This window comes from Melospiza melodia, chromosome 6 (genome assembly GCF_035770615.1).
Source record: "Melospiza melodia melodia isolate bMelMel2 chromosome 6, bMelMel2.pri, whole genome shotgun sequence".
NCBI lineage: Eukaryota > Metazoa > Chordata > Aves > Passeriformes > Passerellidae > Melospiza > Melospiza melodia.
Window position 1 is genome coordinate 4,679,695 of NC_086199.1, and position 22,643 is coordinate 4,702,337.

Below are 22,643 nucleotides of genomic sequence, written 5' to 3' on the forward strand. Positions count from 1 at the left end.
TGGGCACAGACAGAAGGAGCTGCTCAATGCCACTTTTGGACACTGTCCCTCTGTGGAACCACCAGCATCCCCCCAACCTTTCCACACCCCTTTCCCCCAATGCCAGTGAGATCCAAAGAGTGCCAGTGAGATCCAAAGAGCACATTTCTCATCAAGACACAGATCTGGAACCAGTCCAGCCCAGCTGGAGCATCTGCTCTGTATTTGCATCACTTCACAGGATCTTTCCACTGGTTTCTTTGCTGCAGAGATGAGAGCAATTAAAAAAACCTCAAGCTCATGTCTGCTGTTCTCCCTGTCTTATCTCGGCTCTCTGATTGTCATTGAAATAACCACAACAAAAACTGGAACAGAGACCCAAAATCTGCTCTCAGTGAAATCATCTGCAGGCTCAGAATAAACTATGGGCTTAAGAGCTTTGCTGTACCAAGCCCTAAATAATAGAGGTGGGAAGGGATCAGAGCCCACAGCTCCTACAGCACTGGGAGAAGCTAAGGGAGACTTTACACGAACAAAGACAGAGAATCCAAATGTAACCACCTTGACACATTCATAATCAAATCACAAAAACCACTGCAGAGCAGGACAATGCTGGAGCAAAACAGGGAGGAACGTGGCATCAGGACTGCTGGGAGCACAGCACACCAGCCCTGCCAGGGGGATTCACCTGAGCATCACAAAAGCAGCCTGCAGGAGACCTTCCCTCTGCCTACTGAGAAGCAAGGACAGAACAAGTGAGAGAAGCCAGATGTTTTCTAGTCTCAGCTCACAGTCCTTGCCAATATGTTCATCAATGGTGGAGGGGAAAAAAGAGAACAAGTTGCTCATTTTAGTCTCTCTTTTTGGCCATATCCTGGATGACAAAGTCACAAGCTAAAAAAAATGAGGACACCTACATTCTAGCTCTCAAAGAAAGGCAGAACTGCAGCATTGCTTTTCCTGCCTTCATCTTTCAAGAACTTCCAAGGCATTTCACCCCACACAAGTCCTGCTTCCACATCCACCACTGACCAGCAGCTGCCTCACTCATCTGATGGAATGCACATCATCCTTGAGAGTCCTGGGGCACCTCAGATGTGAGGATTGTCCATCCACATCCCACATTCCTGAGGTGAAGCCCATCAGCCACATGGGACTGGCCCCACAAAGGTGACTCCAAGATCCAAAGCAGAGGAGGTTTTCCATGGATTAAAACTACAAGAGAGCCTTCAGGCAGGCAGACTGCAACTATCTAGCAAGGAATTTTATAAGGGACAAGGACTTCAGAGGTGTCTTCAAGGTCTTCAAAGCCTCAAGGACTTTGGCATCCATTAGGATGAAACCACAGAGGTAAGCCATGGGATGGGAAAGCAAATCCTCCTGAAGCATCAACACCTGTGAGGGACATCTCTACCAGACCCTGTGGAATGACTCTGCTCTGGAACCAGAAGTCAGGAGGTTGTTTCAAGCTACATCTCTTCCAAACATGAACACTTGCTGCAGGTTTTTAAAGGTAGCACTGGGCCAGAATTTCAGTAGGGGCTCACAGCCAGCCACTCCTAGCAGGAATTTGCCAGGCTCCAACATCAAAAGAACAATGAAGACAGGTGGCTGCTGTCTCTGAGGTCACCTCACTGAGCCAGCTCTGACATCACCTGGGCCAGGCTGCTGTGGACAAATTATCCCAGCATTTCTAACAAAAACACCTCAGGGAACAGGCACAGGGCTCAGTTCGTCTGAACACATGAGAATAAGGAAAAATGGAAACAAATTTCAAAGGAGAACACACCATACCCTTAAAAAAACCCCAAATCCTGTGAAATTTCCTCCCAGTCTGTCCAAAATACTTTTAACAGCAGTTCCTCAGTGAGGCCCTTGCAGCCATAAGTCCAGCAGACACAAATCCCTTAGCAGAAAGGCTGCAGGAACGAGGATGCACAAGGTGCAATGCAACCCCAGCTGCACTGCATGGAAGCAAACCGAGCTCAGCTTTATTCCAGGCACAGAGAGGGTTATAGTGTTATTTTTCTTTCCCTTAGCAGTGTGGGGTGAGTGTTAAAGGGCTCCTGCTCTGGTGTGAGCTGTGCACGACGCCAGCACAAAGACAAGAGGCCAAGTGACAGCTTTGGAGCCAGGAGATGAGAGAGATGACTTCAGCCTTTCCTGTGAATACAGGCTGGAGCTCATTAACTGAGGAGGGAGTGTGGGCCAGGGCACAAAACTGGCCAAGCTGCCCTTGGGCTCTCTTGCTGGCTGGCCTGTGCAGGGGAGGCAAATCCTTTTCTTTGTCCTTGTGCCTCCCTGCCCCTTCCCATGAGGGACAGAGGAGCTCCCTTGCTTTTCCACAGGAAGCACTGAAGTCACGTCCCCAGCCTCTGTAAGAGCAAAGAAATAATTAAGTAAGATAATAAAGCATCAAGCCCTAAATATAGAGAAAACCTCACCAGGAAAGCACCTTCTCCAGCCCCATCATTTAAACATCCACAGCAGCAGAGTGTGGTTATGAAGCACTTAAAAGAGCAAACACCCTGGTGGGCTGAGATCAGGATGAGAAACCTCATCTCCACAGGTAATTTTTCACTAAGTTATAAAGCAGGCAGAACTGCGACTTTGAATGAAAGAGCCAGCTCAGCTTCCACTGGAGCTCCAGTGCTGCTGTGCCAGCATAAATTTTAATAAAATACCAATATAAATTTAGTCTTTTTACCCCTTGAAATGTTGCTCTATATAGAATGAGACTCACGGGCCTTTAAATAACAGTCTATTCAAGCATCACAATGAGCTCTTTTGCCCACGTAAGGAGATACTTTATTCCAGCAACTTGCCAACGATTCAGAGAGCTGCCTTGCCCTGCTCTGAGCCATAAAGCCACTCCACATTTCCACAAATTGATTTGTAAGGCATGCTACTGCTACAATTTCCTCTTTGGCCTGTTGGTCGGTGCCCTTTCCACCAAAGTGCTCACAAAATCAAAGAGCACATTTTTATTCTAAAGGAACCTCTCTGACACGGCACAGATTTGAGAGAGATGTGTGTATTCCTTCATACTGAACGTGTGTGCCCAGTGAATTCAGCTCCAGAGCAGAGCCAAAGGCTCCACAATGATTCTTCATTGCTTGCTCCAGCTGCAAGCAAGGTCTGTGCTACAGAGATGCATCTTTATAAGCCTGTTTAATTTTAATACCTTTAAATTATGGCACTGGTTTTACAGCTGAGATAGGAACTGCCATTACCATTTGTAAGACATTTATTTCTAACCTGCTCCAAAAGGCTGCTTTCCCCATGAATTTCCACCGCATGCCTTTACAACCCATGTAGAGCTTGGCTTGCAAAGTCAACCATAAATCAGTCACAGCAAACCAGAGGTGAGATACACTTTTACATGAACACATCACCACCCTCTGAGTGCTGCACCTCAAAGAGGCAGAGCCTAGAAAACCCAGAGCTGCCTTATTTACAGCTCCTAGGAGAGAGACAGCATTTCAGAATTCAAATTCTGGGTGGTTAAAGGAAAGAAACAGCAGTTTCCAAACAAAAGCATCAGCTGGTTTTGCTTCCTGCTGACATTAATTCATCTGTGGGGTTTGCATGTTATGTGAGGCAGTAAAATGGTGCTGAACGACACAAGACAAGCTGGCATCACCCCCATGGGGAATGTGCTGAAAATACAGAGTAAAGGAAAAGGGGAGAGAGCATCACTGAGCAGAACATGGATAACCTCTCCCCCCTCAGATCAGGCACACCAGTGATCTCCTCTCGGAATGGGAAAGAGGGATGTGTTACATAAAGGTGCAGGATTTTTATATCCTGTCTCGTTTTTCTCAGCATCCCCTGGGCTCCTCACAGTACCAGCACTGACTGTAAGGGAAGCAGGGAAAAAGCTTCTCCTGATTTTACCCCAAACGTGGCAGGGATGGAAATGATGTAAAGGCAAACAACACTACAGAGGAAAGTCCTCAGACAGAAAACCAAAACTACTCCATGCTACAAGCAGGGCCCACCAGCAGGAAAAGGGACAGGGCCTCCTGGTCAGAAAGGGCACCTGGATCATCCACAGCTCAGGGCAGACAAGGAACAGCTGTCCTGAACACCCCTGTGCCAGAAGGCAGCCCTGGCACCTCCCCTTGCTGAGAAGAGCAGATTGTTTCCAGGACAGAGCTGGCTTTTGTGCCGACATCACAAACCCACTTCAGAGGCCCCAAGTGGAACAGCTTGTTCTCCTGCACATGGATTTTCACAGCCCTGCAGCCTCAGGAGCTGCCAGGCTGTGCTGTGATGGATGGCCTGGTGTCCAACACGGCCACTCTGGAGGACAGCCACACTGTTTGCACCAGGACAGCTGCAAACCTGGACAAGGGATGATGCAAGGAGCAGTGGCTGTGCCTGCTGCCCACTCCCACCTTGTGCCATAAAGGCAGAGCACTCAGACATCCCTTCTGAGCCTCCATGGCTCTGAAATGAGTCCTCCAAGCAGCTGAATCACTCCACGGATTTTAGGGAACACTACTGATGTGTGGGAGCAGTAATCAGTGCTGTCAATGTATTCTGCTCCCAGATATGTGAATTAACCAAAACATGCACAGAAATGGTGTCAGTTACCCTCTCTTGGTGTTAAGACATATCCCATGCTTGGCTCAGCCACAAAGAACATATTCAATCTCCTCTCAGCCCAAAGGCATTGGAGTGACCTTGACAGAACACAGAAATTGATACTGACTGGCCCAAAGTGTTTCAGTTTTACTCTGCAGCAGCTGGGATGTGATTCTCATGTGCTGAACCAGAAACAGACTGCAGCATTTGCTGAAGACAAGCCTTGCCAAAGGCTGCCAAGGCTGGAGGGACACTCCATCCCCTCCAGCTCACTGTGCTTTCCCACAATAAAACAGTTCTTGGAAAGGTTTGTCACAATTTCAGGCCCAGTGTGAGCATCAAACTTATTCCTTTTAACTCTGAATGTCTCAGAGCATCACAACTTTATGATGGAGCTTCTGCCTTCCCCTCTGGGCCCTCCAAGCTGTCCAGGTGATGGAGTGTGGCAATGACATAGTAACTGAGTCTGGAGAGGACCTCTATGTGCTTGTCCAACCTGCTCAGGCCAGGGCCCCACATCACAGGCAGGTCAGATAAAAACTCACTCAGTTGAGTTTTTAATGTCCGCAGTGATGGAGTCTTCTCAACTCCAATGATCCCCATTTCAGCACTCACCTGCTCTCCTGGTGGATTCCACCCACCCTGACATCCTAAATTCCTAAAAATGACAAGTCTTGAGCTCCAGCAGCACAGCCCTAGCACCATGGTACTACTTATTCCCTTTGGCCAGAATTTCTTCTCTGACCTGTTAGAAGTCCCTCATTTGTCAGTTCAGATGGAGCATTCCCACAGGAATGCCATCCCTCCTAGAAACTGCCACCACCTCCTGGCATCTGTCAGCTGGAAAATTCCCAGCTGTGTTTTATGTGATAAATCCACTGCTCCCATCAGAGATCTGCCCTGCCTCAGCTGGCTGCCCTTCACACTGCACTGCCTGCTGCCCAGGACATACTGATAAAAAATGCACGTCTGATACAGGCTGGGAAAGGAGGGAAAGTTGTAGCACTCAGTCCACAACATGGACACCTTCCAGCAGCAAAGCAGGGCCTTCAAACTGAGATGGATCACAAGCAAGCAGAGCCAGCTTCTGATTGCTCCTGCACTAAGGGAACATTACCTATAAAAATACAAAGAAAACTAAAGGTAATAATTGGAACTTGGCTTAGGCTGTGTGTCTTATATGGACATGCAGGCAAAAGTAAAGGAAAACACATCCAGGTAATTTGAGATTGTACATCTATAAGTTAAGGCTGAAAGAAGAGGTCAAGTTTTAACTTTTTTTGCCACCTAAAAGCAGGGTGTGACCACTATAAGCAGCTCATCTAAAACACATTCCTGAGTTTCACAGTGGGACACAGTACCCTCACATTCACTGTGGGACAAGGCACAAAGAAAACAGAGGGACTTTGAGTTAAGATTGCCAATCCAAACAACAACAGGAGCTGTAACCCTGTGTCTGATGAGTCTTCCAAACACAACCATACACCCAAAACCTGAAACTGAAGTATTTCATTCTCAAGATCAGCTGAAGAACTCTGAAGCATTGAGGTGGTGTAGGGAGAAGATGCCTACCAAGAGCACAACCATTTCTAAATCCCCTTGGGCTGACTCCAAGTACTTAGATAAATAAGAAGCATGGACAGATGCCAAACCCCCCCCACACAGGCAGAACTCTGCTATTTGGGCAAAACTATCCCACAACATCCAGAACTGTCAGAGGTGAAGGATGCACTGGTTTCCTGGCAGGGAACTTTCAAAGAGAATCATCAAGCTCCATCTCAGTCATCCCTGGCAGTGGATGTCCCTGCATCCCTGGAAGTGTCCCGGGCCAGGCTGGATGGGGCTTGGAGCAATCTGGGATGGTGGGAGATGTCCCTGCCCATGGCAGGGGGGTGGGATCAGATGGGCTTTAAGGTCCCTTCCAGACCAAACCATTCCATGCTGATTATTCTCTGATTTCACTCCACAGAGTTGGACACTGCCCTGCTCAAAGGGGGTAAATGGGACTCAACAAGTGCCAAGCTGGGGTGCAAGAGCATCCATCAGTCTGCACCTTTAGCTAATCCTCCTGCCTGGAGGGCACACACATCTGCAATCTCTGTCTGACACTTCTTTCTCCTTGAATTACGCAAAGTGCTGGCCCCCGTGCTCCTTCCCCCTCAATGCAGAGGTTGGAAAGGGCTGAAAAGTTGGTGTTCACCTCAAGTTGAGATGCTCTGGTTTGCTCTAGAAAAACCCCAAGAGCAGAGCTGGACTTGAGTAGCCACTGCAGGAAATTTTATCAGAGACTGAGCTGGTCCAGAAGAGCATCAGGTCTGCAGGACACAGAAACGATTCCTGAGCATGAAATGGTCTTGAAGTCACCTCAGACATTCTGGAGTGCACCAGAACCCTTCAGTCCATTAAAACCAGCACATCTCACTCTCCACAGGACTCCTGAGCATGAAATGGTCTTGAAGTCACCTCAGACACTTTGGAGTGCACCAGAACCCTTCAGTCCATTAAAACCAGCACATCTCACTCTCCACAGGCAGCAGCATTGGGGCCTTGATCATACAACAAAAAGGATCCCAGGCAAAATGGGACTTGCATCTGGTTTATTATCAATTAAAAGCAGGAAGCTACAAATCACATTTCAGAGCAGCAGGAGCAGAGCAAAGCCTGCTGAATGCATCCCAGGGAAACACTGGCACCCTCTGCAAAATTAGCCATGCTTCAGCAATGCATTTAGTGGAATTATCTGAGGATCAAAATTAGTCAGTGTTCCATGAAGACCCTGGATTATTGTGCTGTGGTGTTGTGTCAACAAGACAGAGAAGTAAAGTATGAGAATAAATACCCTTCTTAGAGTAAAAGGAGGATTGTGCTCTCACCTGCCCCATTACTACATCTCCAAGTCATCAAACATGGATATAATTTTGCTGTTCCTTAAAATGAAACAGTTCAGCACTGAACAAAGAATGGCTTCTGCTCCAACCCAATGTGACAAATCCAGAGATGCACACACCAGGCAATCTACTTCGTTACTGTTCCAATAAAAATGATTTCATGGGTTCTTTTTTTTCTTCCTCCCCTGAGACACCAGCATACTGGTGATTACTTAGGATTATAGCACTGCTTATTCCATTAAGCAATCCAATTCACCAGGCTTTGCTGATTTAGACGTGCAGTTCCACAAAAGGCTTGGTACTGCTTGCTCTGTGTTTCCTAGGAAATGTGAGGCCCAAAGAATTGGATGCAGAGGCTGGGAAGCTCCCATCACCTGGAATGCCTGCACAGCCTGAGGACTGAGATCCTGGGAGCAATTCCCTGCTGGCATTGATAGGAAAAATCTGCCAAAGTCCGTGGAATGGGGCAACGGAAAGTTGTTTTCAACCTGTGCTACTGCCAGCCAACAGAACAGCACAGCGGGTTCGAGGAAAGCAATGAGAAAATTGTCCCTGAAATAAAAGCCAGGACATGAGGGTGTGTTTGTCACCACTGTTCACTGCTGATCAGATCCTCTTCCCATTTTTCAAATGTTCAACACCAAACCAAACTCAATGGAAGAAGTCATCTTGGATCAACCTATGTTACTGCACATCCAAGTCAGCTCCTTCCGAAGAGAACCACAAGGTTCCCACTAAAAAGTAAAGCAAAGCAATGCTTTTATACCATCTTTTATTTCATTTAATCACAAGACAAGAACAGCTTCTCCAAATGTGCTTTTTCTAGAAAATGTGCCTGCTTTTTTACCAGCCAGGGCAAATCACAGCGCTTTGTGCTGACCTCAGTATCTCTTCTACAGCCTAGAGGAGATTATCTGCTCCAGCAGTTAAAGAATCTTCCTAAAGACAGAAAAACCTCGTCTTTGATAAACAAACACTCTGTTAGCATTCCAGCCAAAGCATAAGAAGTTCACTGCAGAAGCTGGATTGATTATGTAAGGCATTGATTCCCGCCTCACACATTTTTTTTTGCTCTATAATAAAGATGTTTGAGAGCCAGAAATTCAGCAGCTGCCGTAATAGATGGAAGAGAACTTACTATAACTAGCAGACAATCTAATCCCAAATTTGAATTTTTCTTTCTTTCAAAAGCATAATTAAATACTAGGAGCTGAAATAAATCTATTTAATACACCCTGAATCATTTCATGCTGGAATAAAGTAAAATTCAAGGGACTGAGGAGAGATCAAAACAGAACCTTTGCCTGCATCAACCAAAATTGACAGCAGCACTATTAAGAAAAGCACCACAGTAAAGCAAAGTAATAGTCTTAATTTACTGCTGAATCTTTCAGTTCTGTTTCCTTCCCTTGCCTTCCTTGGAAAGCACATGTTTTATTTATGATTAGAGGAACTTATCCCTGAAGGGCACGTCTCACCAAGCTGATCTTTTAGGGGACAAAGTAAATTTAAGATGAACTTGGCCTGCTTCAAATTGCCAGAATGTTATTTGAGCCCATGAATTTCTGTCAGGTTCTCTGAGTCAGTTGCTGTGTCTGGGTTATCGAGGAAGGAGCAGACTCTGCTGCTGGGATTAAGAATGGTTTACTTTCACTCAATACTTCCTTTCACCATCAAAGACTCCTTGCAAACCTAATAACAGACTCCAGAGAGACAGGAAAAGCTCCCTTTACTGATAAACTAAGCCAAAGCTCTGCAAAAAGAAAAAAAGAAAAAAAGCTGAGCAAAAGGAGTTAAAAATCCATCCACTTGTGTTTGTTCCATTTCATCCTATACAGGATTTCAGGGACAGATCATTATCAATGGTACCAAACACACTTCAGAACAACAAACAAAAAATAACACAGCACCATGCACGCCCCTAACTCCAGCACTCCTCGTTCCTTATTCAGCTGACCTAAAACCCTTTCTAGGTTATCCTTGGCACTGGACATCTTAGGTGTGTCAGCCTTGAATTATCCACCCACCCACACAGAGCACATTCCTGCTGCAGCCCTGGAGATCACACAGGATCCTTCTCCTCAGCCCAGCCTGCACGTTCCCATCGGGAGCAGCGGACACGGTCTCTCGAGCAAGCCCAGGATTATATTTAGCTCCAAAGTACAGATCTGACAAGTGTTTATATTTAGATGGAGAGTCAATAAGCTCCACTGGAGGCTGAACATTTGATTTAATTGGCACCCTTTGCACCTATTGTAGCAGGATTCTTCACCAGCACGGGCCCGACCTGAAGGAATGTAACCAGGTTTTAACTTTTGTTCCACAGCAAAGAGATGGATATGGAAGGAAGGATGACAAGGATGACAGTGCTCAGTACATCAGTTTGTTTGTCTCCTGCCTCCAGCAGATGAAAGGAATCTTACCCTTGCCTGATGAGTAAGTAGTTCAAGGGAGAAAAAAAAAAAAAAAGAAAAGCCAAGGATTAGTCCTGTGAAACTGCCCTTTCTGGAGCTAATCAAATCTTACTTGCACTAATTTGATCCTTATTAGACTTCTCAAGGAAGATTTTCCCCGGGCCATCTAAAAAAATTTCTTTTTTCATTCTCATGCTGTTTGGAGGATGAGAACACATTTACATACAAAAAGCAAACGATCCCCAGATTTTGCAGCAAGCCTGAGATGCTGTTTGCACAGAAAATCCTCTGAAAGCAAAGAGACCAGGACTGAGAACCTGCTGTTGCCCTAACTGCAAATTTTTGTTTATCTCTTCCTTTGAGTGTTTGTTCATCCCATTAGGAAACTCTAACCACTTGCAAATAATTGAAGTCCCTGCCAGGACAATGCTGAGTCAAATGCTTCACTATACAAAGCAATTCTCTAAGTATCTCTTCCAGATATTTGCATCAGACTTTACCTCCAGCTTTCTCAGCTTTATCACACCAGCTTTAAGTTCTGCCAGCTCTATCAGAGGTAAATTAACACTCGAGTGTCACAAAAACAGCCCGGAATGACAAAATGGAAATGCCCACCAAAAGCTACAAGAAGTTTGTTATGGTTTGTTATGAGAGCCCAAATTTTCCCACATTACCCAGCTCTGAGAGGCCTGATCTGTGAAGCTGAAAGATGACAGCTCATCATAGCTCCAACTTCTCATCTCAGGACAGGGCACAAAGACTTGTGGAATAAGGAAGAACACAAGTAAAGAAAATATTCCAAGCATGAAGAATCAACTGAAGCTCTGTATTTGAAGGATGAACAGAGGAAAAATTGCTTCAGATCCTGGAATATATTCTGGATAAAGTAACATCACTCCTGCCCTGCTGCCCAACTCCCTGTGTGCAGAGAAGCAGGTGAAAATTAGAAAAGAAAAAAGCATCACAACACAATAACACTGTTTCTCAACAGCAGAGATATTGTTGGAAACCCACAGAGTGCTGGGCATTAATTAAACACTGCTCATTAATCAGGCATGGATAAAAAGCAGCTGTTCTGCAATAAGGGCATAGAAATGTTGGAGACTGTGGTGTTTGTGAGGGTCTCCAGGATGAGGTGAAGAGATGAATCTGACTCCATATTCTTAGAAGGCTGATATTATATTATATTATATTATATTATATTATATTATATTATATTATATTATATTATATTATATTATATTATATTATATTATATTATATTATATTATATTATATTATATTATATTATATTATATTATATTATATTATATTATATTATATTATATTATATTATATTATATATTTTGCTATACTAAAACTACACTAAAGAAAAAGAATACATCAGAAGGCTTCACAAGAATGAACAATAAAATCCCGTGACTGACTCAGAGTCTGACACAGCTGGCTGTGATTGGTCATTAAGTTAAAACAATTCACATGTTTGGATAAACAATCTCCAGACCACATTCCAGAGCAGCCAAACACGGAGAAGCTGAGGTTTCTCATCCTCCCAGGAGAAGAAATCCTGGCAAAGGGATTTTTCAGAAAATATGACAGTAACAGGAGACATTTCCTCCTTCCCACCCACCTGTTCCTCAGAGTGGTGCCAAGGGCAGCATCAGCTCAGGTCAGCCATGGCTTTATCCAGCTGAGCCCTGAAAGCCAAGGATGGAGTTTCTGCCATTCCCAGGGACAGCCTGCTTCAACAGAAATTACCAAAAATTCCCCAAACAAACCTCCCAAGCAGCAGCTTGAAGGACAGGGGTGTTGACCTTTTTCACCCTTTTAAATCAGCTGCAGGGGGGCACTGTTATTTCCACTTCCAGCAACAACTTCAGGGGTTCTCAGGAGATGCAACTGCAGCTTGTAGCTCTGCAAAGGTTAATGCCAATGCAACAAACAGAGCAAGCCCACAGAGTTCCTTCAGGTTCCTCAGCTCTGAGTGACTGCTAGGAGACAGAGGAGAGGTCTGAAGGCTCTCAGCAGCATTTTGTATCATGCACAGGAGGACAATTCAGAGATTTACAGGCAATTTACAGAGATTTCTACAGACAGAATGCAAGCATCACACTGGTATTGGCTTGCACACACTCACAGCGAGTGGTGAGGCAGATCAGCCCAAAACAGGCCAAAGCAAACACCTGGATGGACCCACAGAGACCCCAAACCACCCTCTCTAAAATGAAAAAGTCACAGTTCAGGGCAGACTCAGTGCAATTCTTGCAGCTCTCGTTTAGCCATCGCACCTGGGGCAGGGAAACATCATTTGGTCAATGAAGATGTGAGGCTGGGCAGCATGGAGTGAGGAAAACAGACACGAGAGCTGCTCCTGTTCCTGTCCCTGCTGATGGCAGGTTTGGGAGTGTGTCCCATCCTCATCCTCTCACCCTCTCACACCCCAATGGAGGGGATGTTTTCTCTATCCAGACATTGTCTCCCACTCTCCAGCTGGAATCTCCAGGCATTTCCATAAAACAACCCACAGCTCACTGCTGCAACAACAGAACATCCCCACAATTCCATTAAAAAAGCACCATTCCATGAAAAAAGCACCATTTCATGAAAATCACAGAGTATTTTTCCTCCAAGAAGTTACTGGTACCGCACAAAGCACAAACTTCTTTTTGTATTTTTTTCCCCTCTCCTAAAACGAACATTTCTTAGGCTTTGAAGCATGAAATAAGCAAGCCCCATAGAGAATGGTATTTTTAGCCTCCAGGATCACATGATGTGCCAATGGATTCTGTCAGGATCATCAGTCTTGCAAATTTAAATTGATTGAAGTAATAAGAGTGCTTGGCAAACATACCAAGCTGAAATATATGAAAGGCCAAAACTTCTAATCAGACAGCATGAAGTAAATGCAGTTCTCTTTATAACACTTCTAAACAATTCATATTTGCTGGGAAAAAAGCTTGCTGTGTTGGAAAATCATAAAGATTTTTTTGTCTTGTTTTTTCAATTCTTTCATAACCAGTTAATTTTTTTTTGTCATCACTCTGTCCTTTCTCTCCAAGTGTTTATATAAATCAGTCTGATCCGCATTAAGAACTAATTAATTCAATATCAAAGAATAATTTCTTCAACAAACAAACAGCTGGATCCTTGCAGTTATCCTTGCATTATTCTTATCCTGGATGGATGTGCAATGCAGTAGGCAAAACAGACAAAAATGTATGATGAAATACTCTTATAAGGTTGGATTTAGACTGATCAAAGGCAGAACAGCCAAAGAAAAACTTTAAAACTTCTCATCTTTGGTGTGGTTTTATTGTTTTGGGTTTTTTTTATTCACTGTGATCAGACTTTAGTGTAAACCCCAATGGACAGAGATTTTTCATTCCCATCACCATTCCAACTTCAGCTGAAGGCCCACCCCTCATGAGCATCCCTCCTGCAAACACTGGAGAGGATTAAGGGAAAGAAAAGCTGAAGTAAACAAGGATAACAGGAAAACTTCTATTGGTCAAGGTCAATGAAGTTAAAAATGAAAATCAGCCAACTTGCATTGTCTTGCAGGATTTTAGGTTTCTGGTTTAATGATTTTGTGCTCCGGGATGAGATGCATTGACTGAAACACAAGATGTGTTTAGGAAGAAACAAGCAACACATGGGCCAAGTTCTCTCAATTGCACCAGGACAAATCCCCAACAATTCCATTAAAATCTGTGGGTTTTCACTGGGTAAAACCAAGGGAAAGATCTCCAATAATTGCCACTGTTATTCATTAATTACAGTGCAAAGATAACCAGAATTTCTCATGAAGGCTGGTACCTTTTTATATTTAGAATATGAAATCAAAACTCCATTCAGAGACAGAGTCTCAATTAAATCACATAACTATGGTCAAAAGTAAGTGCTAAAAGAATGTGAGGTATGGGCAAGCTCTGCTTGAATTCAGGAACACACCAAGGAGGAGGTGCTAGAACAAGCCTGGACACTAGGAAACACTTTGCATTTAATTACATGACTAAAAATAATTGTGCTCCCTTTCCCATTGATTGCTATCTGTAAATATTCACTTTGAGCTTGCAATGACTTTCCCTAGAGCAGGAACTGACCAATTTCTGTCCAAGCATGGGAGGCTGGGAGCTAAGCCCAGTGTCCAAATTCAGGCATAAAATTTCATGTTCCCTCACTAAGATCCATAGACTGAGTCCAACTACACCCAGAGATTCTCCAGGGATTTCTCATAGCTTCAAGACAAATTGGCTGCTGCACCACGGTTTTAATATATTTGCATTAAAATCATATTACAATGTGTGTCTTGGTTTATCTAACAAATGTTGGTCTTTATAATAATGGGTATTTGTATATAAGGTAATACAAAAATAAAAGGAGATCAGATTAACCTTAATTGTCCCTTCTGGCCTTAAAAACATCAATCAGTCACAAGGATGATGTGGAACACTTACAGACCCAGCTGATCCAGCTGCCAGACAAACCCAGACAAGGAATCCTGACCAGGTAAGAGCTCCCTGGATCAAACATCACTGGAATCTAAGCATGGATGGCACTGGTGGCAGCAGAACCCAGCAGCTCTGGAGGCTCTCCACAGCTTGCTAGGAAAATTCCAGTCCAGGCAGGATTCTTTGTCACTGCTGCAGGTGAGCACCAAAGGTGGTAAAGGCTGAGCAGAGCACCAAAGAGCATTTTTAATTTTTACTTTCCTCATCTTGGCACATCACAAAGCTCAGATGTGAAGGAGACATCTGGAGCCAAACCACCAGAGAAGATAATTACTTGAGAGGTGCTTCCAAGGTAGAGCTGTCCTCATGAAAATTCAGAAAGACCTCAGTGATAGCTACAAGGCTCATTTCAGGAGTTATCAAAACTTCTTTTCCCACATGCTTTCCAAGCAGACACACTTGGAAATCTGGATGCATTAGACCTGCCTGAATTGGATCAGACAGACAAGCAGGAAAATCTCATAGAGGAGAAAATGTAGAGCTTGCTTTTACTTAGATATTTATCATGTTTTCTTTAATGTGTGTCAGGTTAATGAGGAGTAAAATCATTAACAGAAGATTCCACAGAGCTGGAAGAATGCAGAATGCATTTCATTTCTCCTACTAGCCACCTCAGGAGATTGATCTGCAAGTTCTCAAGAATTCACAGAATGCTTTGGGTTGGAAGGGACTTTAAAGATGATCTTGCTCCAGTCCCATTGCCAAGGGCAGGGACACCTTCCACCATCCCAGGCTGGTCCAAGCCCCATCCAGGCTGGCCTGGAGCCCTTCCAGGGATGGGGCAGCCACAGCTCCTGTGGGCACCCTGTGCCAGGGCCTCAGCACTCTTTGAGAAAAGATTTTCTCCCTTAAATCTAATCCCAATCTTTCCTGTCTTAGTTCAAAACCATTCCCCCTTGTCTTGCACAGATAACAAATGATATTTTTATTCAAAGCCAGTTTGAACACCAAGTTGCCACAAAGCACTCTAAAAGTGATCTCTGTTTCTGAAGTGTTTGTGTATCCCAAGGCTCTGATCCCATTACATCAGTGTGAACCTGAAATAAACTCCCATGCTGTAAAGGAGTTATTCATAAGCAGCTACTTCAGATTGATCCCACAAATGGCCACATTTCCCAGCCTGGAGGAGAAGGTGACAGCTTAACAAGGCAATAGTAAAAAAAAGCATTTTCAACTTGGGCAAACTCTGTATCCTGCATCTAAAAACTAACCTGGCTGTCCACAGGAGCTTATGTGTCAGATGCTCAAAATCTGTGCTATAAATAGACTCCAGCAGTCTTCTGAAAAGCACCGAGACATGAGAATTGTCAAACACAGACAGAGCACCTAAATATTCAGTGATCTAATTTTGATCTCACAGAAGGCATACACTGGTGTAACACTGTATTTTTTTAAATGGAGAGAGGATTCATCCAGACACAAGATTACTAACCTATATTTACTTCTATTTTTAATCCTTGTGGTTAATTATTTATGTTACATGGCATGTTTAAGATAAGAACATATTGCTGCTCTAGAAAAAACCTAATAGAATAGGCTTTCCTGCTTTCTCAGATAAAAGGAAATAACAAAGATACAATCCTCTCTAATTTCACACAACAGTCCTGTCTTTCTGTGATCACCAAATTACAGTGCTGCAATCACTTTGGAATAGTATATAACATTTAAATTATTAGTCAGCCGTTTGCTTTTCTACAAAGAACTCAACACACTCCACACAAAACAGCAGAAAAAACCTGAGCGCACCCAAGTGATCTGCTCTCCCAGCTTGAGCCTCTCCAGTCTGTAAGTTAGATTTGCAGAAATGGCCATTGAACAGGGCAAAAGAAACCAACACAGGCTGAGAGGTGAGAAAATAAATACAGGCCAGATCAAAATTAACTCACTTTCTGCACCAGCAAGTGCAGTCAATTTGCAAGCAGATTCAAACAAGACAAAATGCAGCAGAGGGGAAAAAACAGACCAAGGGCTACTTCTGCAGCCCTGACACCAGGCAACATTCCCATTCCAGTCAGTGGTTTTGCCTGAGTCAGAAATCCAGCTCTAGAACCTGACCAACAGCTGAATATCCAACCCACAGACAGCTCTGCCAGAATCAGAGCCTCTCTCTAAACCACAGCAGGACTCTGCTTTTCATCAGCTTCTCCTCCATCTCCCAAGACACCAAAGTCACAAAGGGCTTGTCACAAACATGTAAAACTCAAGCTTTGGGACTGAATGAAAAAAAAAAAAAAGATGGTTCTAGGGAAGACAGAAGTCAGCAGGCAGCTTATTTGGGGCAGCTTCTCCACACCATGCAAAGTGAGAGTGGGGCACAGAGGAGTCCTGATCCCCTTTGAGTTGTGCAAGGATTTGGAAGCTTAAACCAAAGTGAGGCCACCAAGAATGCAGCATTTCAGTTACAAAGAACTAGGGGGAGAAAAAAATACTTAAAATATGAGCAAGTCACACTAACAAGAGACACATTGATGATTATGAGCTTAAAAAATAATCCTGGTGAATTTCAGAAAGGAATGTGATGATGGCCTGTGCAGCTGGGCCTTGGACTGTGGCAAAGGATGAAGAGTTCAGCCCGCTGGGTCCTTCCCCTGGGTGGCCATAAGGAGACACTTCCTCCTGGACACCATTTCTAGGCAGGTCTGCCATCAGCCTGATCCAAGCTAACTCCAGGAGTCACTGCTCCCTGTTCTTGCCCTTTACAGCCTGATCACAGGTCATTCACAATTTTCAGCCATGGGATAGGGGTTGGTTTTGAATTCCTATCCCTTCACTGTTCAGCCCTCCCACGGGCACAGCTGCTGCTCTTGGTCCAGCTCAGCAGCATTTCCATGCAGGGATGAAGTGGGAGATGTTTGGCTGGTGGGCCAATCTGCTGCTTAAGGGATATTCTTGGATTCCCAAGGCTACAGGCCAAAAGGGAGTAGGCAAGATGGCCTGGATTAGACAATCTCAAACAATCTCCTGAACACTCACAATATTACACAGCACTTCTTTATCAGGACCATTAAATACCTTTCCTCTGGTATTTAAACAGCTTCTCCTTCCTGATTCCTTTTGTCTCCTGCAATTTGTTGTGTAGGTGAATTTCTCAACCTGTGCCAAGGTCGGGGTAGTGTTTACAACGCATTTAAATCTAACTCCAAAAGTACCTGAGCCTTTGCTTGCCACACACCACATCTAACAATGTCACCATCTGTGAGCAATATGCTGACATGACTTCACTTCCCAAGCACTGGCAAAATGCTGGGAAGAAAGATAACAAACTTGCAAAGATCATTTCAAAGTCACTGAGAACTTGGCCAGAAATCTTGTCTCATTATCTGCCCAGCTCTTGCCTTGATCTCCTCATAAACGAAAGGGAAAAGCATAACTCTACCTTAACATATATGTTTTTAATTCTTAATGGAGAAGTGAAATATTGGATCTTTAATGTGCCTCTGCAGCCACTGTTCTGTGGAGCAGTAAATCCTGAAGAGTAATGAGGTGGCACCAAACCAAGGCCTGTCTGGAGCTTTGGGATGAATTTCACATCAACAATTTGGTCTGGTACAAAAGCAACCACCTCAGTTTTGGGAAATCAATGGAATTTTTAAACTTGGCTTTAAAATGTTACAGGGAAGTTCACAGAAACAAAGAAGAGGTTTGGAAGGGACCTGAGAGACCCCATTGTTCCAGCCTCCCACCATGGGCAGGAACACCTTCCACTAGAGCAGGTGGCCAAAATATCTTTGACAATGCTAGGTTGGAGAAAGAAATTGGAAAAGAATGGAAAAATACAAACTTGAATAGAAAAGAAACAGGAGCAGTCAGATGTAACCAGCAGCCTGATCCCATCAAAACACCAGACCAAATAACCAAGCAGGATACATGAAAAGGAAACCAGGAAAATGCCACTCAGAGCTTCCTTGAGACTAAATCCCATCAGAGTAATGGCATTTCTTTCCATGACAGAATAACAGGTTGGTGAATAGTGAAGGACAGGAGACATTACAGATCTTGATGCCAGGAGAGCTCCTGACAGTGCCCAGCATGACAGGACAGGGAAACAATTTAACCAGGAGGAAAAAAGGGCTCAAGAGCCAACCCTGGGCTTGCCATCAGTGAGTCCCTGTCAGGCAAAAGGATTTTAACTGAGGGTACTTTTAGATTTGTTATTTCCATAATAGGGAGCTTACTAATTATGCTTAAAGTTATATTAAAGAAGGCTCCAAGTACATTAAAGAAAGAACTGGAATGATTTTAACAACATGGAGAAATCACCTGGATAAAGAATTATTTGCAAAAGTGAAAGGTTATTCCCACCTAAGTGGAGAATCAGCTGTACAGACACAGTTCAGGGAACAACTGCAGTTTTCTAGAAGAGGACTGGGAGTTTAGAGGAAACTCCAAGCTGAAGCTGCATCACCCTTTAAACAGTTGCCAAAAATTCAGACACAGAAATGAGATGAGATATCCATTGTATATCAAGCAAATGAAGCAATTCTTCTCTGCAAGGCTGCACAGGTGAGATCTCAACTGAAGGAAGAGCTGGGTCCAATTTGAGGAATGAAATTTCAAGTAAGGTGATGGTTACTGCAGAGACTTCAGAAGATAAAGACAAGAAGCAAGTTTCCAGGAAGAATGACTACACAGAATGAGTGGAAGAATTTGGTTTGTTTAGTAAAGATGAAGGAAAACAAGCAAAAAGGGTTCTGAGATCTGTAAGATATTGCTGCAGAGGAGCAGACCAGCCACAGGGTCCTAGGACAAGAACTGGTCTGAACTAGAGCAAGATTTAGTCCTGAGAAAACCACAATGAAAGAAGCACTGGAACAGAGTGCCTGGAAGGTGGGCAATCCCCACCACAGGTGTTTTCAGGATGGATCAGACATTTATCCACTGGAATGATCCAGGTGACCCTGCCCACTGAGACACAAGTTATTCCTCCACACCTCTGCCAGCTCTGCAGTCTGCTCACCAGGTGATCACTGCTCACACCACAGAGCTCACCAATGAACACCAATTTTCGTGAAAGCAGCCAAATCCCAAACACTGTATAGACAGTCAAAACTCCTGACTCTGGAAGAATCAAAGAGCCAAGTCAGGTTCTGCCACTTTTCTCCATGTAACTTCACTGGAGGGACAAATCATTATGCAGCCTGGGTAACATCCCACTTGGGAAGGGAGATCAGGGCAGACTGACTCACAATTTGGATGCTTGTCCATGATTTTGCCAAGATTCAGGACAGCCTTTGTGGCTTCACACTTGCATCTGATCTCCCCAATTACTTTAAAATGTTCTGCTGTAATAGAATAATCCATAATAATTATGGAAGGTCAGGGAACAAGCAGGCATAAATATTCTGTTGCTCCTCCTGATACTTCATGATGAGGAGCTTTATTAATGTGTCTGGGACACATCCCCCAGCCCACTCCAGAAATGCCAAGCTCCCTGGGGGATGGCACTGACGGGATTCACAGCTTTCCAATGTCTCTTCAAAAAGATAAAGGCGATGACTGTCCAAGAAGTCAGAGGGAATCTGTCGGGAGTTTAGTTCAAGCATGGTTTAAAGAAAAAGGCCATGAAGGCATACAGTTGAGAGAACAGTAAAAGGTAGTTGCAAAGCAGTTCCAAAAGCAGTTCCCAGCCTGATTTCTATAAACAATTAGACTCTCTCAGGCATCATTGTATAAACAATAAGGTTCTCAGGCAGTCTTCCCATAACAAGCAAAACACCCTCTTTGGGAAAAGATGGCACCCTGAGAACAGATGCAGAAGTTTTGGGAACCTTTCATATCACAGTAAGAACACTAGTTTTATTTTGTGTAAACAATCAACGGTATTGTAAAACAAAAAGAGTAGTTAGAGTTTTCTCTGTTAGCCTATCATAAACCTGGATTTTAGAATATGCATGAAGTTTGTTAACACTATTATTTAAACTAGCTGATCGATCCATAAACCGAGTCCGATGCATCACAAGATAGTCGTTCTCCCCTCACTTCAACAGGAATTGGAAAACTTTCCTCCAAAATCAAGTGGAGGCACACATAGCATTAAAAATAGGTGCTGAGGCAGTAAGATTAAGGCATCCTTTCACCAGCCTTGAGGCAAAGGTTAAACTTGGTCTGGATTTGCACCAAAGGCTGCATTCCAAATTATTCCAGCTCTGAGCAGCTCACACAGCTCCAAGCTGCTGGATACAATATTAGCCATTCCTTATACTGCTCCTGATGCAGTGAAGATTATGAGCTCTGCTCTGCTTTAACTTCACTCGTCCAGTGGGGATAAAGATTGAGTGAAATTTCCCCATGGCCAAAATCCTCAAAATTGAAGAGGAAAGTTTCAGAACTTTCTCAGCTCATCTCACAAGTCCATGCCAGCAAATTCATGGGCTGGTTCCCCTTTTCCTCGGATCCACTCTAGGCATGTGACATTTTACTTCCTCTGTTGTTTCCACTTTTATGTTCTGATGGAGCAGATACCTTCACATCTCCACCTCCTGAAGATCTTTCAGAAGGCAAAGTGATAAACTTCTGGTACTTTGTCTGGTACTTCCCATTATCAGCACATTTATAAAGAATATACAGAGTGTGAATAAGTTGCCAGTTATATCTGTAACCATCAAGCTCAAAAGATCATCAAATAATTTATGAAAATTTATAAAGTCATCTAGTGATATGCTCCCCATCACCTGTTTATATTTCTGTGTTTAGAAGATTAATCAACCAGACTAACTTTACATTTAATTATTGCTTTGCTCAGAAATAGAAGGATGAAACATTTCTCTCTTGGATAATTAATTCCCTGGTTTTGACACCCTTCTCTGCCACATTACAAATGGTAAGTCACATATGATCCCAATTAACATCCAACCTTTAGCATTTTAACATCATCTCAGTATCAGCCACTTTGCACCTATGCTTATGAAAGCCAAACTGAATTTTGGATTTCATCTCCAGAGCAGAGCTGTCCCATCCAGCAGCATTACATAAACGAGACTCACAGCGGTGGGAAGAGCCTAATAGATTTTGTAGGTCAGTGCTTCTGGCAGATGTTTCTCTAAAGACTCCTTGGAGTTCAAGGGAAAAAGACTTTCAACTAGATTTTCGAAGGCACAGTCCAGTAAAATTCATAAGAGTGGGGAAAACACAGGAAAGGGAAAGACCTCGATTGATTTGGAAACGTTTCGGAAATTCAGGGCACGCGAGGACAAAATAAAAAATATTCCACAGAGAACAACTCAAAAATAAAAATAGCAGCTGTGGCTAAGAACAGCTCTTCAAAGGGATGTCAGACTTCACAATACTTTGTGCAGCAGCAGTGACTAAAAAGGCTTCGTGTTGTTGCCACATGGTGATATTAGAAACTTGCATTCATTTTGGGGAAAATAAATAAATAACAGCAACACATAGAGCAGAATAATAAAATGCAGTCATGGGATGGGTGCTTTAAATCCTATTTTTAAACCCCTAGGGCATATTTCCTTGCTCAGTGCAGTCACCACAATGTCAAACTCTAATTTTCAACTCAGTTCACAAATGTCACAACTGGCAACACGATGGATGGCATGAGTGCTAAAAACAATTCTTAAGGGCTTACTCTTTAAAATAAACAGAACTGGTGGCATTTCTTTATTGCCTGTTTTAAACCTCATCCTTACACTGAACATTGCATTCATCAACAGACAAACTTTCAGACCTCATATGAGTCCTCTTGAGCACAATGTTTTCTTTCCCTGGGCTCTGAAATGTCTGCAGAAGCCATCCCTAACCTGCAGGAGAAGGAGGGAGAAGCTTTTCCTTCTCTGGGCACCATGACATACTTGTGAGCCTAATAACATCCTTGCAAAGTAGATAAAATATTAAATATTATCATTACATTACACCAGCAAAGAAATAAAGGGCCAATAGTCAGCCACCAGTTTTCTACAAGTGCAAAACTGACCTTGGATTTATTATTTCAAATAAGAGGAGATGATCATCATGAATATTTGATAACATTTTCTGTAACCATAATAAAACAACCCCATTCTCTCCATTTTTTAAGACTGCCAAGTGTTCACAACCATCGCCTGTGTTGCTCTACAGATCCTTACCAAAAGCTGTGGTTCTGCAAAGTAATCTTTCATTCACTGAATTTCAGACCAAAACCTGAAGCTGTCCTGTGGCATCATTTTATGTTTTTTTTTCTTTGCATCACTCAAAGTCCCAAACAAAGGCAGGTGCACCCTGTGAGGCTCCTGGCATCCCACTACAGCCTGAGGAAGCAGCCAAAGAGTCCA

General features: G+C 43.5%; 1 protein-coding gene across 2 annotated transcripts in view; it reads right to left on the reverse strand.

Annotated features, from left to right (window-relative positions):
* The window catches only part of SLC35F4 (solute carrier family 35 member F4), a 122,131-nt gene that overhangs the window by 84,994 nt on the left and 14,494 nt on the right, over positions 1-22,643 (reverse strand). The window lies entirely within an intron of this gene.